Source organism: Schistocerca serialis, chromosome 2 (genome assembly GCF_023864345.2).
Source record: "Schistocerca serialis cubense isolate TAMUIC-IGC-003099 chromosome 2, iqSchSeri2.2, whole genome shotgun sequence".
In the NCBI taxonomy this organism is placed as follows: Eukaryota; Metazoa; Arthropoda; class Insecta; order Orthoptera; family Acrididae; genus Schistocerca; species Schistocerca serialis.
In genome coordinates this window covers 378,444,758-378,465,968 of record NC_064639.1, presented here as the reverse complement: position 1 = coordinate 378,465,968, position 21,211 = coordinate 378,444,758, and the positions used below count along the sequence as shown (strand labels likewise).

Genomic DNA, 21,211 nt, shown 5'->3' with positions numbered 1-21,211 from the left:
CATATAGTTACACTAAAATTTCCACAGTTATACTAAAATTTCCACCCCTTTGGGTGTCGTACTACAAGCACTTGTCTGAAAATTCATATTTCACGGTAAAGTCCTATTTACAGAAGAGACAGCTGAATATTTTCTGTAATGATTTTAGAATTCGATTAAGTATTAAGTAAGAAATGGTGAAGAGTGTTGGAGATAAGATAATACAGTGCAGCATCTTCTGGTGTAGGGAACCTAACGTTAGATTTTAGTTCAAATGGCTCTGACGACTATGGGACTTAACGTCTGAGGTCATCAGTCCCCTAGACTTAAAATTACTTAAACCTAACTAACCTAAGGACGGCACACACATCAAGCCCGAGGCAGGATTCGAACCTGCGACCGTTGCAGCAGTGCGGTTCCGGGCTGACTCGCCTAGATTTTAGTATCGATCATTTTTAGTATGCTCTAACTGATCCGGACACCTATTAGTGGACATCAGTACTGGGAGTGTCCACGCATCGACTTTACGATGCCTAGTCCTCTGTTGGGAACACTTTCAGTGAGGTGCCTGAATGTCTACGGAGGACATTAATTAACTTTTGCCCCAAGTTTGTCTTCAATGTAGAGTTTACAGTCTTATGAAATTGGAGGGACTTTCTGAAACAGCCTGTAAGTACCAGCCGTTCATAAAAGTAACCGATAGCGAAACGCTCTACCAAAACTACTGTTTGGTAGTTTTGGTACAGTACATAAATGATGTAGTAAATGATAGGATTCCAGTAGTATTGATAGCACTGGCAGGGAAGGAAACAGGGAGCTGAAGACGTCTCTTTTTGTTTGTTTGTTTGTTTGGTTGTTTAATTTGCATATAATTAGAACTGAACAACACTCAGTGGTAGTCCATTGTGTATTTTATCTCCATACAGAATATAAATTGCCTGTCACAAGTAATAACAATAATAATTGAGTACGTAACTTCTGCGCCTTTGTCTAAACAAAGCAACCACTTTTGATGCAAGTACAGTTTACATGCACAATGTAAATATTATTATTGCTATTTTGTGCTCAACGGAATGTTCTTTGTCATCATCTAAGGCGAGAGTTTGCTGTTGTTATTGATGACGTGAATGTTGTTTATCAATGAAAGAAACATGTTTTCGTCGAAGTACTGATGCTATGTTTGGTATACTCGTATTTTTGTTTTGCGTTTTTTAAAATTTTACCTTTTTTCGAGGAAATTTCGTTTTTTAGAGCTATATGATAAATCTGTGTTGTTTTTCTTGTTCCTTTTAGTACAAGATCCCTCTGTTTCACGTTACAAATCAACGTTTTTCGAATAAAATCTGAATTAAACATTGATAATTTCAATTTAGCTATAAATACTGTTTATTTTTATGTAATATATGGGTGGATATCTTTGTAGAACAAAAATGTTTCGTAAGTTACGCGGCTCTATGTAGGGATGGATCAGCTTAAACTTGCACCGCAAAGTGCTATTGATTTGAGGTTTTCACAGAATGGATTGGTAGTCAGGGGCTCGTATCGCTGGCCAGTCAACAGATTGTAACAATACTTAGAAAGTGTAGTTTTTGTGCATATACTCACTTTTCTAAAAGGACATTAACAAAAAAATACTAGGGTAAATTAGAATGTCTGTTGTGTTTGTGGCAGGGTTCTAGTGCGAGTCGTTTACGAGGTATCGTATTTTGAAAAGTTCCTTCACCGGCACTTGTGCAATACCTGTGGTAGCACACGCTAAAGAGCAAGACTAGTGCATACAAAAGTTATGTGGATTCTGACCAGTAACGAGAGAACTTGCCATCACAGGCTGTGTTCAGAATGACCACCGGCAGCGGTCAGGTATGGAACGACTGCTGCACACGTGCTAGCATTTCAGCGAGGACGTTCGTGCAGGCTGCACTAGTACATCGTTGCATATCATCGGTTGTAGTTGGCATGTCCTTGTAGAAAGCATCTTTGAGTATTCCACAGAAAAAAGTCTACAGGCGTCAAATTCGGGGGACAGGCTGGCCAAGGTGCAGGTTCTGTGCGTCCTGTCCAACGATTTGGAAACAATTCGTGCAGACATGCTGCAGTACCTCGTGCACGATGGGCTGGACAGCAATCGGGTTAGTACCACAGCTTCTTCTAGTCTCCAAAGGAACGTCTTCTAGCATCCGTGGAAGATGATCTGCTAGGACTTCCGCGAGCCGGCTATGAAAAACGGTCCTATGATCTGATGGTTCACTATCCCACACCACACGTTTACACTCTGAGGACGCTGACGTTCCATCTAGCGAAGCCAACGGGGATTGTCAGCAGACCAACAGTGGATGTTTCGGCAGTCTGCCTGGCCATTGTTGGTAAATGTGGCTTCGTCAGTAAAAAAGGTACATCATACATCTGGAGCATCCTGTCTTAATGACCATGCACAGAAGTTAACACGATTCTCATAACCGTCTCCGTGCAGCTCTTGGTGGAGAGAGATGTGGTAGGGGTGGAACCTATGTTGATTGGCGAAGTTTAGGACTCGTGACTCATGACACTTCCTCTTGCGATTGCGTGGGAGCTAACGTGCAGATCAACTGCAACAGCGGCAAGAATATTAATTCCCCCTTCTTGTCTTGTCACTTGTTTCCTTTTATTACATTGTGAAGATTCACACCACCACTTTCACGTAACTGTTTGAAGAGATGGTTGACGTCTAATGAGAGATCTTGAGCATACGCCACAGAAGAACGAACTGCATTCTTTTTACGCTCTCCATACACCACGAGCATGTCAGCCTTTTCTTCATTGTTGAAAGCTGTAGAGGAAGACCACAAATAATTGAGGACGTAGGTTGCAAGTGTTACTCTGAGATAGAGAAGTAGGACTGAGAGGGATTTGTGGCGGACCGCATCAAATCAGTCTGAAGACTGATGACTTAAAGAAACCAATGTCCACTTTAAACCTATTGCTTGAACTGTCAGGCACTGACTTTCAAGTCGCAATAGACTCAAGGAACACACAAGCAGACTGTAAGCAGACATAATAAAATCGTACATAGCAACAACGTTCGTTGAATAGCACACTGTCGCTGTGGTAACTATTCAAAATACGATATCTCGTAAACGACTCATACAAGAAACCTACAACACACTATCGACATTTTGCTTTACCCTGTTTTTAGTTGTTAATCTCAATAGGGAGTGCTTTAAAAAAGTATTTGTTTGCACAAAAATACACTTTCTATGTATTATTACAATCTGTTTATTGAATAACACTGCGAGCCCCTGACTACCAATCCATTCTGTGAAAACCGCACATTCAATTTCCGCAATATTTGCGATACAAGTTTTAGGTGATTCACTCTGTACATCCTCAGTTTCTAGAAGTTTTTTTTTTTCTTTATTGAATTTCCATACCCCCCCCCCCCCCAAAAAGGGGGGCGGGGGGGAGGTGGCAGCAGCGTAATATGCCGCTCTGCAGCCTACAGATGTTAAAAACATAACGAGGAGATAATAAAACAATAAAAATAGGCAACAAAACGGTGACTGGTTAAACTGGCACATGGCGAAAAGCTGCAAATTGAAAATAAAAAAAACGGGATAGTGATGCTGATTAAAACACATAGTAATTATACAGGTACAATTAAAAAACATGGCGATGTGGTTTCTGTTCGTAAGAGTTAAGAAACACACCTAGGGGCAGTATGGTGTCTGTTTGCAACACTGAATGGGGACACAAAACACTAAACTTTCACTTAAAACTGCACCATAAAGGAGACATGACAGCAGATGAGGGGGGGGGGGACAATGACCGATGAGGGGGGAGAGGGGGGGAGCTGATGGAGGGAGAGGACACACAAAAGAGGGGGACAGTGTGGACACAGGAAGGAGTGGGGAAGGCAGAGGAGGGGAAAGCAAAACGACTCGGGGCAGAGAATGGCGTCAAAGAGAGGGTAGGTGGGGGAAAAAGAAACAGGATGGAAGAGGGGGGGAGAGGGAGCCCGGGAAAAGAACAAAGGGAGGGAGGGGGAGGTGAGGATCAGAGTTGATAGGAGGGATAAATGGAGGGAGAGAGGGCATCATCCAGGAGGGGGAGTTGAGGGAAGCCACCTTGGGAAAGGAGATGGAGGGTGTAGAGGTGGGGGGTAGGAGGAACACAATGGTGAAGGCACAGCAACGGGCAGGGCTGGAGAGGAAAGGAGAGGAGCAACCAACCAGTGGAGGGGTGATCAAGTCAGTGGGAGATATAGAAGACACGGATATGTTCGAGAAAAAGGAGCAGGTCATAGAGGATCCGCATGGGGGTCAGGAGGCTGATAGGGAAGGTGAGGCAGAATGCTTGGCACTCAAGTATCTGGAGGGACTCTTAGAATTTGGGGGGGTGGGACTAGACGGGTTTTTTTTCCTTTGTCATTTCACTCCCCATAATGGGGTGTGCTGGCAGTGGCACAATACGCCGCTCTTCAGCCAAGAGAGTTACAAACAACACAAGCACATGAAAAATAATGCAGAAATAAGAATAGTAAAAATGGGTGAATAATCGATAGCAAAAATAGATGAGTATAAAACGGTAGATTTAAAAACATAGATGAGAGCCACACACACTTGCGGAGAATGAGCACTGTAGACCGAAGCCAAAACAAGGATGCACCACAGCGGGAACAGAAATGAGTGACACTGACAACACTGTTGGTGGCGATGCAACATAGCACTGCACATGGCACTGGAGAAACACTGACACCACAACAAAAACGTTAAAAATCACTGCACCGAAGGGGGGGGGGGGGGTTACCTACCACTGTGTGAAGGGTAGGGGAGAGAAAAGGAAGTGGGGGAAGAGGTAGGAGGGGTGAGGAGGGGGCAGTGGAGGGGAGAAGGAAAGGAGCCAGAAGCCAGAGGGGGTGTGTGGAAAGGAGAAAGAAGGTGGGTGGCAGGGGGAAAGGAGAAAGGAGGAGGGAAGGAGAGAGGGAGCCCTGAGGAGGGGGGGAAGAAGGGGGTTTAGGTTTGGTAGGAGGGGTATATGGAAGGAGCGAGGACATTATCTGGGAGGGGGAGTTGACAGAAGCCACTTTGGGCAAGGGTATGGAGTGTGTGAAGATGGAGACCAGGCGGGACACTGTGGTACAGGTGCGGCAGCGGGCTGGCGTGGGAGAGGATGGGGAGGATCCAGGTTGTGGGAGATGTATAGGATTCGTATTCGTTCAATGAATAGGAGGAGATGGGGGAAGGGGATCATAGATGGTGAGGTCGAAATCCAGGAGGCGGAAGGAGGAGGTGATGCTGCCCATGATGATTGCCTGGGTCTCGGAGGGATTGATCTTAAGGAGCCATTGGTTGCACCATGTGGTGAACTGGTCGAGGTGGGACTGGAGGAGGCACTGGGAATGTTGGAGGGAGGGGTGAGAGCAAGGAAGGCGGTGTCATTGGGATGTTGCAGGAGATGGATGGGTGGTGGGGGCTTCGGCGTGTGTGCTGTGTATAAGAGGTAGAGGAGAGGGGAAAGTACGGAGCCTTGGGGCATGCCTGCAGAGGGGTAGAATGTGTAAGAATTGGAGTTGTGGATGATAAAATACGAGGGGCAGTGAGAGAGGAAGGAAGCTATCAGGTGAACATTGTTGATGGGGAGGGCATAAGTCTGGAGTTTGAAGAGGAGGCTGGGATGCCATACATGGTCATATGCACGTTCAAGGTCAAGGGATATAAAAATGGCAGAGTGGCAGGAATTGAGGTGAGTGGAAAGGAGGTGTGTCAGGTGGACGAGGAGATCATTGGCAGAGAAGGAAGGTCGGAAGCCACATTGGGTCAGGGGAAGGAGGCGGTGCTGGTGGTGGTGGTGGTGGTGGTGGTGGTGGTGGTGGTGGTGGTGGTAGTGGTGGTGGTGGTGAATGTGGCAGGTAAGGATGGACTTCAGGACCTTGCTGAAGACCGAACTAGACAGTTTATTTGTTTTTTTTCTTTATTGGATTTAGGGGTGGGGGGGGGCTGGCTGTGCAGCCTACAGAAAAGTTAAAAAACAGAATTAGGAGATATGAAAAACAGAACAAAAGCAGGCGATAAAATGGTGACTGTTAAAAACTAAAACATGGAGAAAAAGATAAGAGAAAAATATGAAAACAATAACGGTTGGCAATGCTGATTAAAACACATAGTAAATAGACCAGCACAATTAAAAAACACAGCAACAGTCTGGTTCCTGTTCGCACAACATAAAAAAAACACAGCTAGCGACAGTATGGTGGCTGTTCGGAACACTGACAGGGGACTTACTACACTGAACACTCACCTAACACAGCACTATACAGGCGACTCAGTGGCAGACGGGGGGGGGGGGGGGGGCGAGGACCCAGACCAATGAGGGGGAAAGAGGGGAGAGGAGAGCAAAGGCAAAAAGGGAGGAGCCGATGGAGGGAGGGGACATAGAAAAAGGTGGGCTGGGCGGACGTGAGAAGGAGTGGGAAGGCAGTGGAGGGGAGAGCAAAAAGGACTCGGGGGAGAGAAGGTAGGTGGGGAAAAAACAAGATAGAAGTGGGGAGAGGGAGCCTGGGAAAAGGACAGAGGAAATGAGGGGGAGGTGAGGATCAGAGTTGATAGGAGGGATAAACGGAGGGAGAGAGGGCATCATCTGGGAGAGGGAGTCGACAGAAACTGTTGTGTCTAGGCAAGACAGCCTAGACACAATGAGAGGAAGCCGAAAGGCACGCGCTTAAACTCACGCAGGCTGGCGTGAGGTCTGAAACAGGATACGTAATGAATGCTATAAAGGAAAGTACGTAGCTGCTGGAATACTTAACTTTAATCCACAATTGGTGAACATTGGTCTTGTTGATACAGTATTATCATCTCAATATAACTTGGCGCCTTGCTAGGTCGTAGCAATTGACTTAGCTGAAGGCTATGCTAACTATCGTCTCGGCAAATGAGAGCGTAGTTGTCAGTGAACCATTGCTATGAACGTCGGCTGTACAACTGGGGCGAGTCCTAGTACGTAGCTCTAGACCTGCCGTGTGGTGGCGCTCGGTCTGCTATCACTGACAGTGGTGACACGCGGGTCCGGCGTATACTAATGGACCGCGGCCGATTTAAAGGCTACCACCTAACAAGTGTGGTGTGGCGGTGACACCACAGAAACCACCTTGGGAAAGGAGATGGAGGGTGTAGAGGTGGAGGGTAGGGGGGACACTATGGTGAGGGCAGGGGTTGGAGAGGAGAGGAGTAACCAGGGCATGAGAGGGATCAGGGCGGCTGGAGGTGCAGAGGACGTGGATATGTTCGAGGAAAAGGAGCAGATGGGGGAAAGGAATCACGTCATAGAGGATAGGCGTGGGATACGGGAGGCGTATATGGAAGGGGATTCGGAGTGCATCGCGTTCGAGGATCTGGAGAGACTTACAGAATTTAGGGGGGGGGGGGGGGCGATATCCAGGCGCGACTGGTATAACAGAGGATAGGACGGATTAAGGATTTGTAGGTGTGGAGGATGGTAGAGGGGCTCAACCCCCATGTCCGGCCAGAGAAGAGTTTGAGGAGTCGGAGGCTGTTGTGAGCTTTGGAATTGGATAGAGCGCAGATGAGGGATCCAGGTGAGGTGACGGTCAATGGTGAGGCCAAGGTAGGTGAGTTAGACGGTTCACTGCTTCCGGTTTCTATGGGACTGCAGTAAGGCACTGGTCACGGGTACGACCTTAATTGGCCAAATATACTCGGAAATCTACATTGGTCTACGCTTACTTATTATAGTCTATGGTAGCCTAAAGTAGTTCCAAGACCCTTGTTACCTATCGTAATGCGCGGCGGCCAAGCACAAGGGCATTCAGTGTCCCACGCACGGCACGTCTTGACTGGTTGCGGCCCCTAGCGGTGCGGATGTAAATACGGCTTCGCCGTCGCATTCATTATTCAGGCATCTCGAAGGCCGCGGAGCAGCTGCGCCGGGCGCGTTATCGGCCGTTCTGGGCTGGGAACGGAAAATAAACTCGCCCGCCGCCACGTCTAAACACGACGTCCTGCAACGAGGCTGCGCTGTGTTTACGATGGCGGCGTCTGTGCTAGTGTCTCTCCACTAATATTGTCACAGACAGGGAACCCAGTACAGATAAGAGCTGCCGTACTCAGGACCGCAGTCCCGTATGTCAAATATTCAAATATACCACGCCAGTGAGTTTAACGCCAACGTGAGGCCTGGTTTGTCCTTAACTAGCGAAGTAAAAAAATGGAAATGCCATGTGGCTAGGGCCCCCCCGGCGGGTAGATCGTTCGCCTGGTACAAGTCTTTCGAGATGACGCAACTTCGGCGACTTGCGTGTCGATGGGAATGAAATGATGATAATAAGGACAACACAACACCTAGTCCCTGAACGGAGGAAATCTCCGACCCAGCAGGAAATGGAACCTGGGATGTTAGGTATGACATTCCGTCGCGCTGGTCAGGTGCGGACAACTAGCGAGGTGGTAAAGTGGCTGGCACACTGAACTCGAATTATAGAGGACGGTGGTTCCAATTTCACAATGGTACCACACGGCAAACGGATTTTTGTAATTTTTTTGCATCTGTAGTAGGTAAAATTTAGTATACCTGTCCCAATGCAGTTCAATGCAACTCTCAAAAATACTCGAGCAATTCGACTTTGCAGTTTTCCGACCACTCTTAATATGCTAAACTAAGATAGTGTTTCTCGATAAGCAGCGTGGCTATGTGGTAGACTGCTCGGCTGACGCATTGGAGATCTGGGTTCCAGTCATGGCGGAATCACCTGACTATTGATAGAATTGTTACTGTGAATACTTAAATTCGTGTTTGCAAGTGTCAAGTTGGTATCTAAGAAATGTGCAAAACTTATTTTGATATCGAAATATGGAAATCTCAGTGCAGGGCAACAGAAGTATGTGAAAATTTATTTTTGAACGGAAATACGTGGAGCTCACGCTGCACCATGCGAAATGCAGACTAGCCAATACACCAAACAGTTCGTCTGCCAGAAAGCAATGTGTTTCCAATGTAATTTACATATTCCATCTGATTGCAAAACAAAATGGTTCAGATTAAAATACTGGCCCTGAATATTGCTAATCTTTATCTCTAGTCTTACAAACAATCACTGTATACAACCGTTATTGTAATTACACAGCAAATGAAGGTAGATATTAATGCATCTGACTTTCTGATAAAACTGCTTGAAATTTCACAATATACCACTTTACTGAAATCTTCTGCCCCTGATATTTTCTCAAATACACTCCGGCAATCAGGAAGAATGATGTGACTGTTAGAAATCAAATTTCTTTTTCCGTACTTTCGATGTACAGTGATAGACGGTTATCATACTAATTTTCATGAAGTGCTTCTCAGTACACAACTCGTGATCTACAATGCGAGTGAGCAAACAGAGCCATGAAAGTAAAAATGAAAATGGGGAACTAATCTTAACGACTGATAAATAAGAGTAAAGACTACAGGTTTAGCTATGCTTAATTATGTCATCACAGCAATACACCTTTTTTCATAAAGTTCTCACACCCAAAAAAAAAAAAAAAAATTAGCAAAATATTTCTTAATAACTTCCCTGTGTATAATTGCCGTCCTTGACACATTTTTCAACTAAAAGACAACACCATGGGCTTCATTATAAAATTTCTATAGCAAACTTTAACCATGCGCGATGGTCTAACAATAAGAATCTACACTGTTACAAATATAAAAAAATGGATTACTTTAAAAGTTGCCTTATACCATTTTTCTATTAATATAATCTCATTTGCCCAATATCCTTCTTCAAAACATGTTATTCCAAAATCATTTTTTAAATAATGCTGCTTGCACTACAGGGCAGGTCACCAAATCAAGTACATAACCAAACAGTCCAACACAATGACGACTACTCTCCGGTCTGAAACACAGTCTTACACAGATTATATCGATACTACAGAGGTTGAGTACTTCTATCAGATTCGCAACTTCTTCTACATTTATATTCAAAACATCCTGAAAATCTTCATGGCAAATAGGACAGCCTCCTGTCAACTGGAAGTTACGGAGTCCGGTTGATCCCCGCTGCCCTCCACTTTGTTGGCAGCACATTTACTGTTTCCACTTCAAGACTCCGTTGGTCCTTGTCACTGTGGTTCATGCTCTGATGGGGGGTTACGGTTGACGCCTGAAGATGCCGCGTTTTCGGTAGTTTGTTTCGAATAAACGACGTTTGGATCGCACTACGGCTGTTGGTTTCGATCTTCAATATTCAAGTATTTTTTAAACGAAGGAGTATGCTCTGTAAACATTTACGTGACACATAAAATAAAAAAAGATTGAAAAATTAATTTATAATTTTTTATCTATAGAGTTCTGATTAACAGTCATTTATAAAAGATTGGTAATTAAGAATTTTTGTTCGTTATGAAAACTCCATTTTTGTGTGCAGTATATAATTAGAAATAAGAAGGCGTGCATATATCATAAAATTGAATATTAGATGTAAATGACATAGGTATTCGAACGAAAAAAAAAATGGGCAGGAGCGAGTAGGATTCGCGCTCTTTGAAGGTTACGTGTAAACTTAATTATGTTCATAGCTGGGTTGGGCTTATTTGCTGGAAGAAACCAAACAGCGAGGTCACCGGTCTCATGTGTGCATAGTCAGTTAGTCCATTCCGGGAACTGAGAATGTCGACGATTATTGCCTTTTATCGACACTGTAAATTTCGTGTGACTAGGGCCTCCCGTCGGGTAGCCCGTTCGGCGGCTTGCGCGTCGATGGGGACGAAATGATAATGATTAGGACAACACAACACCCAGTCCCTGAGCGGAAAAATCTCCGACCGACCCGGGAATCGAACCCGGGCCCTTGGGATTGACATTCTGTCGCGCTGACCACTCAGCTACCGTGGGCGGACTTTATCGACATAGACACTGGCAAGATATCTGTTCCGGATAGTCCAAGACTGTAGCGAAAGATTTTCCTTTGCTTGTACTGTGAAAACTTGCTTACAGCCAAATTTCATCACTCTAGATGAACGGGAAGTGCTCTACAGCTTTTGATGAGTAAGTTTGCGAAGATAAAAAGATATGTGACAAAGTTGGCGACATCTTTTTACTGCATTGTCTTAGAGGCTTCAATTTTTTACGCCGCCAAGGGACTGTAGATCTTAATAAGTGACTAAATTTCAGCATGACACGTCTACCCGTTTCTCAGAAAAAGGGTTTTTAACAGTTGGACGGATAGACAGACAAGAAAGCGCTCCTATAATGGTTCTGTTTTTACCGATTGAGGTACGGAACCCCAAAAATGGAAAAAATAATGACCAGAACGACACTGGATCTAGCGATTACCGGTCTCGTATGCTTTCATATTCTACGCTTCGCAGAACTGCTCGTAGAACATGCGCCTCAATTTAAAAAATTTGCTTCCTCCTGAAATCGAAGTCGCTGACTTCTCTCTCTCTCTCTCTCTCTCTCTCTCTCTCTCTCTCTCTCTCTCTCTCTCTCTCAAATACTGGATGAATATAGTCTGGGAAATTTGGGCGTCCTGAGCTACTTGACTCAAGACATATACATAGTTTCTAACAGGAATACTTGCGTTGCTGTGCTAAAACTTTAACATAAGATTTTTCCTATTAATGATCAAATTGTGACAGCAACTTAAGTTTCTAAATTCGGCCAAAAATTATACGAGATATTGAAAATCAGATTTTTATTGCTCCTGGAAGCCACTAGATACGGAACCTGTGACTGAGATGGTGCACCTCGCTAGCCGTTTAGTAATACACATAATTGTAGTGAAAAAACCTGGAACTTCGCTCCGAATTCAACAGCGTAGCTGCCAGAGTAGATGCAGGGATGGACAAAAGACGTGGAAACGTCGCGAGAATGGATGTTTCAATGGATGCAGATGCTAGCTGAGCCTGCAGGTTGCGCTGTCCTGTTTGACCACGAACGGCATCTATGTAGCGTACTCAATACGTTTTGTCAGTCATGGTCAGAACAGTGTTCTGTGTAGCTGTGAGTGGGTTATGTCGGAGCGAAGTGAATTCGAACGTGGGCAATTCGTTGGTGCTCGTATGGTGCGCGCTTTCGTAACCAAAGTAGTCGAAGCCTTTGTGTTTCGAGAGGCACCGTATCGAACACATACCGCATTCAGGGAAAGCAGAAAAACATCTGATAAGCCACAACATGAACGAAAGTGTGTGTTGAGTGATCGTGACGGGCGGCCGTTGACGGGGATTGTGACGAAAAATAAGAGGAAGATAGCTGCAAAAGAGCGATGAAAAAGTCACTGCTGAATGCCGCACTCCAGAACGCTGCAAAAAAAAAAAAAATAAATAAATAAAAACCGCGAAAGGAGCTCCATAAGCAGGGAACCGCAGGGCGAGCTGGAATCCCGAAATCATTCATCAGTGCTGTAAATATCCGTAAAAGGAGGAAGGGGCGCCGAAGACATGAAATCAAGACTATGGGCAATGGACGAATGGCGTTTGGTCGGATGTGTCTCGCTTCAGTTTCCAATTCCTGACAGAGTTTACATCCCAAGACTGAAATGGGGGGTTTCCAGAATGAGATTTTCACTCTGCAGCGGAGTGAACGCTGATATGAAACTTACTGGCAGATTAAAACAGGCTGTGGCTAAGCCATGTCTCCACAATATCCTTTCTTTCAGGAGTGCGAGTTCTGCAAGGTTCGCAGGAGAGCTTCTGCAAAGTTTGGAAGGTAGGAGACTAGGTACTGGCAGAAGTAAAGCTGTGACGACGGGGCGTGAGTCGTGCTTGGGTAGCTCAGTTGGTAGAACACTTGCCCGCGAAAGGCAAAGGTCCCGAGTTCGAGTCTCGGTCCGCCACACAGTTTTAATCTGACAGGAAGTTTCCTGCCATTATTGTTGTTGGAAGGATTTAAGAGCTTGGGTAGTCCTTAGGTTCAGCGGTAATGCTCAAAGAACGAGTCTGAGGACCAGAAAATTAAGTCCCTACAAAGAGTATGAATTTGCAGATTAGGTTCTGTAAGGAAAATGGCAAACCAGTGAGCACGAATGCTTTTAGGATAAATATCTAGCGGCAAGTTTGTCTCATTTAGTGTGGGAAAAGAGGGCCTTATTTGAGCAACAAAGTTCGCCATAGGTAATTCAGTCATCGATTTGAAGAATCTGACCAGATAAATACAAAGATACCTAGGATATACCCAGGGCTAATTTTTTTTAGAGAGAAAGACATACACACCCTGGGAGAGAGAGAAATAGGGGGAGGGGGGAGAGGCTGGTAGTTAGGTTCGTGTTTGTCCTGTGGTACACTTAGTGGCAATGCGTAATGTGAGGCCCTTCAGCGTCTGCTGGAAGGTCACTCAAGATTTTGGCCGTGAGCTTAAGTGATGACAAACATCGCCGAAAGACACCTGCGGCCAGTCTGACGCAGCCAAAGCCTTCATGCAACCAACAAAGGCCATCAGAGTATGCTACCATCTGATAAGCAGAGTGTGAAAATTGCCAAATTCCGAGATTTTACCAATGTACATCTAGATCTACATCCATACTCCGCAAGCCACCTGACGGTGTGTGGCGGAGGGTACCCTGAGTACCTCTATCGGTTCTCCCTTCTATTCCAGTCTCGTATTGTTCGTGGAAAGAAGGATTGTCGGTATGCTTCTGTGTGGGCTCTAATCGCTCTGATTTTATCCTCATGGTCTCTTCGCGAGATATACGCAGGAGGGAGCAATATACTGCTTGACTCTTCGGTGAAGGTATGTTCTCGAAACTTTAACAAAAGCCCGTACCGAGCTACTGAGCGTCTCTCCTGCAAAGTCTTCCACTGGAGTTTATCATCTCCGTAACGCTTTCGCGATTACTAAATGATCCTGTAACGAAGCGCGCTGCTCTCCGTTGGATCTTCTCTATGTCTTCTATCAACCCTATCTGGTACGGATCCCACACTGCTGAGCAATATTCAAGCAGTGGGCGAACAAGCGTACTGTAACCTACTTCCTTTGTTTTCGGATTGCATTAGTTTGCCTCAAACTAATACCCAATAAAGTGACCCTGAGATGGTTATTAAATGAATGTGTATGATATTCTTTACTTTTAATTTTAGCAGGTGATGGAAAAAATCTTAGTTGTGTGGTGTAAAGGCTTCAGAGTAGATAATAAAAAGTTTTATAAATGATAACTGCAGTCAATTTAGTCACAACCCAAAAGAGATAAATCTTGTGGTTCGTTACATTTCCGCGGTATGTGCACCTAACACTTTTTTTAGTGTCTGCAACTGTAGCACTTCAACAATCAGCTTCCCTATGAAGGGCTAACAATTCGCCATCAGTTAGGAGCACGAGTAGTAGCACTTCCGAGCTTGCACGTAGTGCGTGGCTTGGTGGGTGCACAGGTAAATGTCGGACTGCAAATCTGAAGTTACACCTGCTCACGTTTGCTATTTGTCTTTTATTGTGTAATCAATCGTCTGACTGGTTGCACGTGGCCCGTGCAAATCTTTTCATGTCAGAGCAGCACTTGCAAACTACCGTCTCAAGTTTTTGCCGGATTTATTTCAATCTCTGTCTTCCTCTACAGTTTTTACTCTCTACAGCTCCCTCTTGTACTACGGAAGTTAAGCCCTGAAGTCTTAGATGAGATCTTATCGTCCTGTCCCTTCTTCTTGTCAGTGTTTTCCATATATTCCTTTTCTCGCCGATTATACGAAGAACTTCGTCATTACTTATCTTGTCAGTCCACGTCATTTTCAATATTCTGCTGTAGCACCACATCACAAATATTTAGATTCTCTTCTTTTCCGGTTTTCCCACAGTCCTTATTTTACTACCGTACACAGCTGTGGTCCAAATGTACATTCTGAGAAATATCTTCTTCAAATTAAGGCCTATGTTTGACACTGTCATACTTCTCTTGGCCAGGAATGCCCTTGTTGACAATGCTACTCTGCTTTTTATGTCGCCCTTGCTCCGTCTGTCGTAGGTTATTTTGCTCCGTAGACAGCAAAATTCCTAAACTTCATCTACTTTGTGATCATCAATTCTGATAAGTTTCTCGCTGCTCTCATTTCTGATACTTCTCAAGCCATATTAGTACTCGTTGGACTGTTCATTCCATTCAACAGTTCCTCTAATTCTTCACTCTCACCGACGGCAACAATGTTGTCAGTGAGTCTTAACACCGATATCCTCTCACCTTGACTATTAATCCAACTCTTGCACCTTTCTTTCATTCCCGTCATTTCTTCTTCGATGTATAGATTGAACAGTAAGGGTGAAAGACTACTCCCCTGTCTTACGCCCTTTTTAATCCGAGCACTTCGTTCTTGGCCTTCCACTCTTATTTTTCTCTCTTGGTTCTCGTACATATATTATTACCCGTCTTTCCCTATAGCCTACCCCTATTTTTCTCAGGATTTCGAACATCTTGCACCATTGTCCACTGTCGAACTTTTTTTCCAGGTTGACAAATGCTACGAACATGTCTTGATTTTTCCATCGTCTTGCTTCCAATATGAACTGCAACGTCAGAACTGCCTCTCTGGTGTCTTTACCTTTCCTAAAACCAAACTGATTGTCATCTGACAGATCCTCAGTTTTCTTTTCCATTCCTGTATGTATTATTCTTGTCAGCTGTTAAGCCGATTGTGCGATAATTCCCGCACTTGTCGGGTTTTTCAATCTGGGAAGTTGTGTGAATGTTTTTCCAAAAGTTTGATGGTATATCGCCATTCTTATCGATCCCTTTTGTCTTATTTTATTGAGAGTCTTCCAAAGCTATTCTAAATTCCGATTCTAATACTGCATCTCTTCTCTCTTCCCTGTCGACTTTCGTTAGTTCTTCTATTACGTCATCAGGTAAGTCCTTCCATCATGGGGCCGTAAAATTAAGAATGCAATGATAAATCCACTGTTAAGTGCAGAGGAAATAGTGAATACGCGGAGACCTCAATGTACTACTTCCACGTATTCACTATCTCCTCTGCGTTTAACAGTGGAATTACAACTGCGCTCTTAATGTTACCGCCCTTGCTATTAATTTCACTAAAGGTTGATTTGACTTTTTATACGTGAGCCACTCCTCCCAACAATTATTTCTTTTTCAATTTCTTCATATTTTTCATGTGACCTTTTCGCCATAGCTTCCCAGCACGTCCTATTTATTTCATTTCTATGGCTCTGAGCACTATGGGACTTAACTTCTAAGGTCATCAGTCCCCTAGAACTTAGAACTACTTAAACCTAACTAACCTAAGGACATCACACATATCCATGCCCGAGGCAGGATTCGAACCTGCGATCGTAGCGGCCGCGCGGTTCCAGACTGTAGCGCCTTTAACCGCTTGGCCACCACGGCCGGCTATTTCATTTTTCATTTCTATCTGACTTCTATTTCTGTATTCCTGAATTGCTATAGATACCTATAAAAGTGGCATGTTGAATAGCTGCCGGCCGTGGTGGCCGAGCGGTTCTAGGCGCTCAGTCCGGAACCGCGCGACTGCTACGGTCGCAGGTTCGAATCCTGCCTCGGGCATGGATGTGTGTGATGTCCTTAGGTTAGTTAGGTTTAAGTAGTTCTAAGTTCCAGGGGACTGATGACCACAGCTGTTAAGTCCCATAGTGCTCAGAGCCATTTGCACCAGCCATTTTGAATAGCTGCTCAGGAAGGGGGAAGGCAAGGTGTACCATCTCTATACAAGTCACCCGTTCCCCTGTTTTAATAGGCCCACGCTTATTGCTGTGTTGTTCAAATCAACCTTTCGTTTGCCGTCTGCTTTGCTTTTCGATTATTAGGGCAGAAAGAATTGAAAAGAAAGGAGCAAATATAACTTAAAGGCATAATAATACAACTAAACGGATGAGTCTACTTTTCTTAGATATCGTTTGCGAGTGCTCTGAAACATAATTACTCTTTCTTCCAAGAAGATCTAAACGGTGACTTCATCATCAGATCTTCGTTAACAATGCACGAACCTATTAAGGAAGACAATTTTCTGTTCTTCGAACATCTGATTAGAAGAAAAATGCACATTTACTAAATGTGTGACTTGGGAGCTACATGTTGTCCGCTCGCCTCAAGGCGCTCGATGCTTTCGTGTCCGGGAAAGATAAAGCGTAAACAAAGTTTGTATGCTGTCGGGAGACTGCGCCAAGGGAATGTACATGGGCCGTCAGTTGCACTACTCCCAGTAGACTAAATTTACAATTCAGTTGTACAATCTTATTATTGTTATTTCGACAACTAGTTGTAGAATGAGAATCGCATAATGCCTTTGAGTGCGACGTTATGTGTGAAAGAAGGCGACAGTTTTTTTTTTTTTTTTTTTTTTTTTTTTGTCGGTGAACAAATACAAATGTACTAACAGTAGCAGAGTGCTGAAGGAAAAATTCTTGTGATCTCTCACGAAATATAGGGCGTTGCAAACAGTTATTCGAATTCAAACGACTGTTCCTTCTAGATAATGAAGATAAAAACTTACGGTGAACTTTAACGTACACGCAGGACTGCTAAGTTTTTATTTTCAAATGAACCATCTGATTTTACGAGGATGTATCTTTTACATCACTGCTCACACAGCCATGGGGTACTTTTTAGAATCATATTCATGATCAACATTTTCATTTGCCTAGCGATCGCTTTCAGCTAATGGTTCAGTGGTTGGTCGCGTAAAAAAATAATTAAATCTTTCTTTAAGCAAGTAGTAGAATGTGGTACTTGATCCGAAATTACAGGCCGCTCTGGGCCAGAGCGTGAGCTGACGACGATTCCATTCCACATCCATTCACAAATGCTTGAAGGCAAAAACATAATGAGTAATCAGGGAATTTCTAATTATAAAATTAAGACATAAAAAATTCATCACTTTCCACCAGAAAAACTCTATCTATATTTTGCTAATGGTTTTTGATACAGAATAATTACAATTTGTTCATCACAAAAGGGCTGTCTTAAGAACGTTGAAATTCCGTCTTTACTAGACAGAGGACAGAGGAGAACACCGACAATGTAACTGCATTCTTTTAGCATGAACTAACGAAACAATTGAATGAGATAGCTATTATTTTATGCACGGTGACGCGTAACATCTTAACTACGCATTAACCATATTCTCTCAACCGCACACAGTGAATTACAATTAATAAATATTATATCGCCGGGCATGGTGATTACACTGAGGTGACAAGTCATGGGGTAGCTATGTACACATGTGCATGTGGCGGTAGTATCGCGTACACAAGGTATAAAAGGGCAGAACATTGCCGGAACTGCCATTTGTACTCAGCTGATTCACGTGAAAAGATTCCCGAGGCGATTATGGCGCCACGACGGGAATTGACATAATTGAACGCGGAGTGGCAGTTGGAGCTAGACGCATGGGTCATTCCATTTCGAAAATAGCTAAGGAATTAAATATTCCGAGATCCACACTGTCAAGAGTGTGCCGAGGATACCGAATTTCAGGCATTACCCCTCACCACGGACTGCAGCATTCACCTAACGACCGAGAGCAGAGGCGTTTGCGTAGAGTTGTCAGTGATAACAGACAAGCGACACTGCGTGAAATAACTGCAGAAATCAATGTTGGATACACGAAATACGTACCCGTTAGGACAGTGCAGACGACCGACACGAGTGCCTTTGCTAACAGCACGACACCGCCTGTAGCGCATCTCCTGGGCTCGTTACCATTTCTATTGGAACCTCGATGACTGGAAGACAGTAAACTGGTGGTCAGATGAGTCCCAGTTCCAGTTGGAAAGAGATGATGATAGAATTCGAATGCGGCGCAGACTCCACGGACGCATGGACTCATGGTGTCAACAAGCCACTGCAATCTGGTGGTGACTCCATAATGTTAAGCTGTGTTTACGTAGAATGGACTGGGCGCTCTATTCCAGCTGACGCGATCATAGTTACGTTCGGCTAGCTGGAGACCATTTGCTGCCATTCATGGACTTCATGTTCGCAGAAAACTATGGAATTTTTTTGGATGACAAAACACCGTGTCGCCGGGCCACAATTGTTCTCGATTTATTTGGTTTGAACATTGTGGACAATACGAGCGAATGATATGGCTACCTAAATCGCCCCACATGAATCCCATCGAACATTCGTCGGATTTAATCGAGAGATTAATTCGTGTACAACACCCTGCACAGGCAGCACTTTGGCAGTTATGAACGGCAGTAGAGGCAGCATTCTGTTGTTCCCTCTCCTCCCATCAATCAATCCCTAGAGTTTGTACACGGTCGATAAAATCACCCTGTAGAGTTAACACAGGTAGGCCGTTTCGGGCCATCCTAGACACTAGAGAAGCTCGTAATTCAGAGCAGATGTTTTTCATGGAATAGATATTTCGCCCCATATTTTAGAAGCTTAAAAGGTGCTTTGAAATCAAGTAAAAACGAATTTTTGGAAAGTCTACACTGATGTTATCCTTAAGTTGCTCACTTATTAGGTGTCGGCCGGTAATCAGCAGTGCTGGTAAACGGCGCTGCTCTAAGCGGTCACAGTTCGATCAGAAGTCAGAGAGGGAAGTAGTTCGTTTTGCTTTGTTTCGGCTTTGGCCCGTGTTCGGCTTAAGGAAGCTTACTGTGCCGGGCGCCGGCAAACGTTTGTCGCTGCGAAATGGGGGCTGATATTGGCAGGGTGACGCGGTCGACCAGATTGTCTGTGCGACGGCGAGGCTGGAATAGAGTTAACCGCCCGGATGATTGCTTCCGCTCCGGCGCTTGCGGAAACGGTCCGGCTGATGTAGTGCTGATACTGGCACTTACCAGTATTGGCCAGAAGACGAGGTCGTACGCTGCGTACGAGATGATCGGTTATCAGTGGTAAATCGTAACTGCCATCGTACCAACTATTCATTGCGGCAATAGGGTGTTTTCCTTTGTTAAAAATATGGTTCAGATTGTGGTTGTTCTGAAAGATTGTTAACACTCGAAAAGTATTTCCGGCCAATTTTCCCGCAATTCTACCATTTTTATGTAATTAAAGCTTAAAAAAAACATTAATTTCAAAAGTTGGTCACGTGGTCCAAAAAGGCTCTGTTATTGGCTGAAGCTATAATGTCACAGGCTACGCACAAGGCGAAGCTGTACGTGTGCCATAGGAGTGTCAGCCGAGTTACTAGTGTTATTCCGTACTTCTTTTGCAAACAGAACTAATTATTTAGTGATGGAAAATGCATTTACGCACAAGCAACGGCGTGTGCTCTCTCTCTCTCTCTCTCTCTCTCTCTCTCTCTCTCTCTCTCTCTCTCTCTCTCTCTCTCTCCCCCCCACTCTCTCTCTCCCCCCCACTCTCTCTCTCCTCTCTCTCTCTCCCCCCCACTCTCTCTCTCTCACCCCCCACTCTCTCTCTCTCTCTCCCCCACTCTCTCTCTCTCTCTCTCTCTCCCCCACTCTCTCTCTCTCTCTCTCTCTCCCCCCCCTCTCTCTCTCTCTCTCTCTCTCTCTCTCTCCCCCACTCTCTCTCTCATCTCTCTCTCTCTCTCCCCCACTCTCTCTCTCTCTCTCTCTCCCTCCCCCACTCTCTCTCTCTCTCTCTCTCTCTCTCTCTCTCTCTCCCCCCCCCCTCTCTCTCTCTCTCTCTCTCTCTCCCCCACTCTCTCTCTCTCTCTCCCCCACTCTCTCTCTCTCTCTCCCCCACTCTCTCTCTCTCTCTCCCCCACTCTCTCTCTCTCTCTCCCCCCCACTCTCTCTCTCTCTCTCCCCCCCCACTCTCTCTCTCTCCCCCCCACTCTCTCTCTCTCCCTCTCTCCCCCCACTCTCCCTCTCTCTCCCCCCCCACTCTCTCTCTCTCTCTCCCCCACTCTCTCTCTCCCTCTCTCTCACTCCCCCACTCTCTCTCTCTCTCTCCTCCCCCCCTCTCTCTCCTCTCTCTCTCTCTCTCTCTCTCTCTCTCTCCTCTCTCTCTCTCTCTCTCCCCCCCTCTCTCTCTCTCTCTCTCTCTCCCCCACTCCCTCCCCCTCTCTCTCTCTCTCTCTCTCTCCTCCCCCACTCTCTCTCTCTCTCTCTCTCTCTCCCCCCCTCTCTCTCTCTCTCTCTCTCCCCCCACTCTCTCTCTCTCTCTCTCCCCCCCCTCTCTCTCTCTCTCTCTCCCCCACTCTCTCTCTCTCTCTCTCCCCCCACTCTCTCTCTCTCTCTCTCTCCCCCACTCTCTCTCTCTCTCTCTCTCCCTCCCCCACTCACTCTCCCTCCCCCCCCACTCACTCTCCCTCCCCCCCCACTCACTCTCCCTATCTCCTCCCCCCCACTCACTCTCCCTATCTCCTCCCCCCCC

At 45.2% G+C, this 21,211-nt stretch overlaps 1 protein-coding gene across 1 annotated transcript in view; it reads left to right on the top strand.

Annotated features, from left to right (window-relative positions):
- Positions 1–21,211, top strand: part of LOC126457197 (Y+L amino acid transporter 2) — a 319,752-nt gene that overhangs the window by 17,344 nt on the left and 281,197 nt on the right. The window lies entirely within an intron of this gene.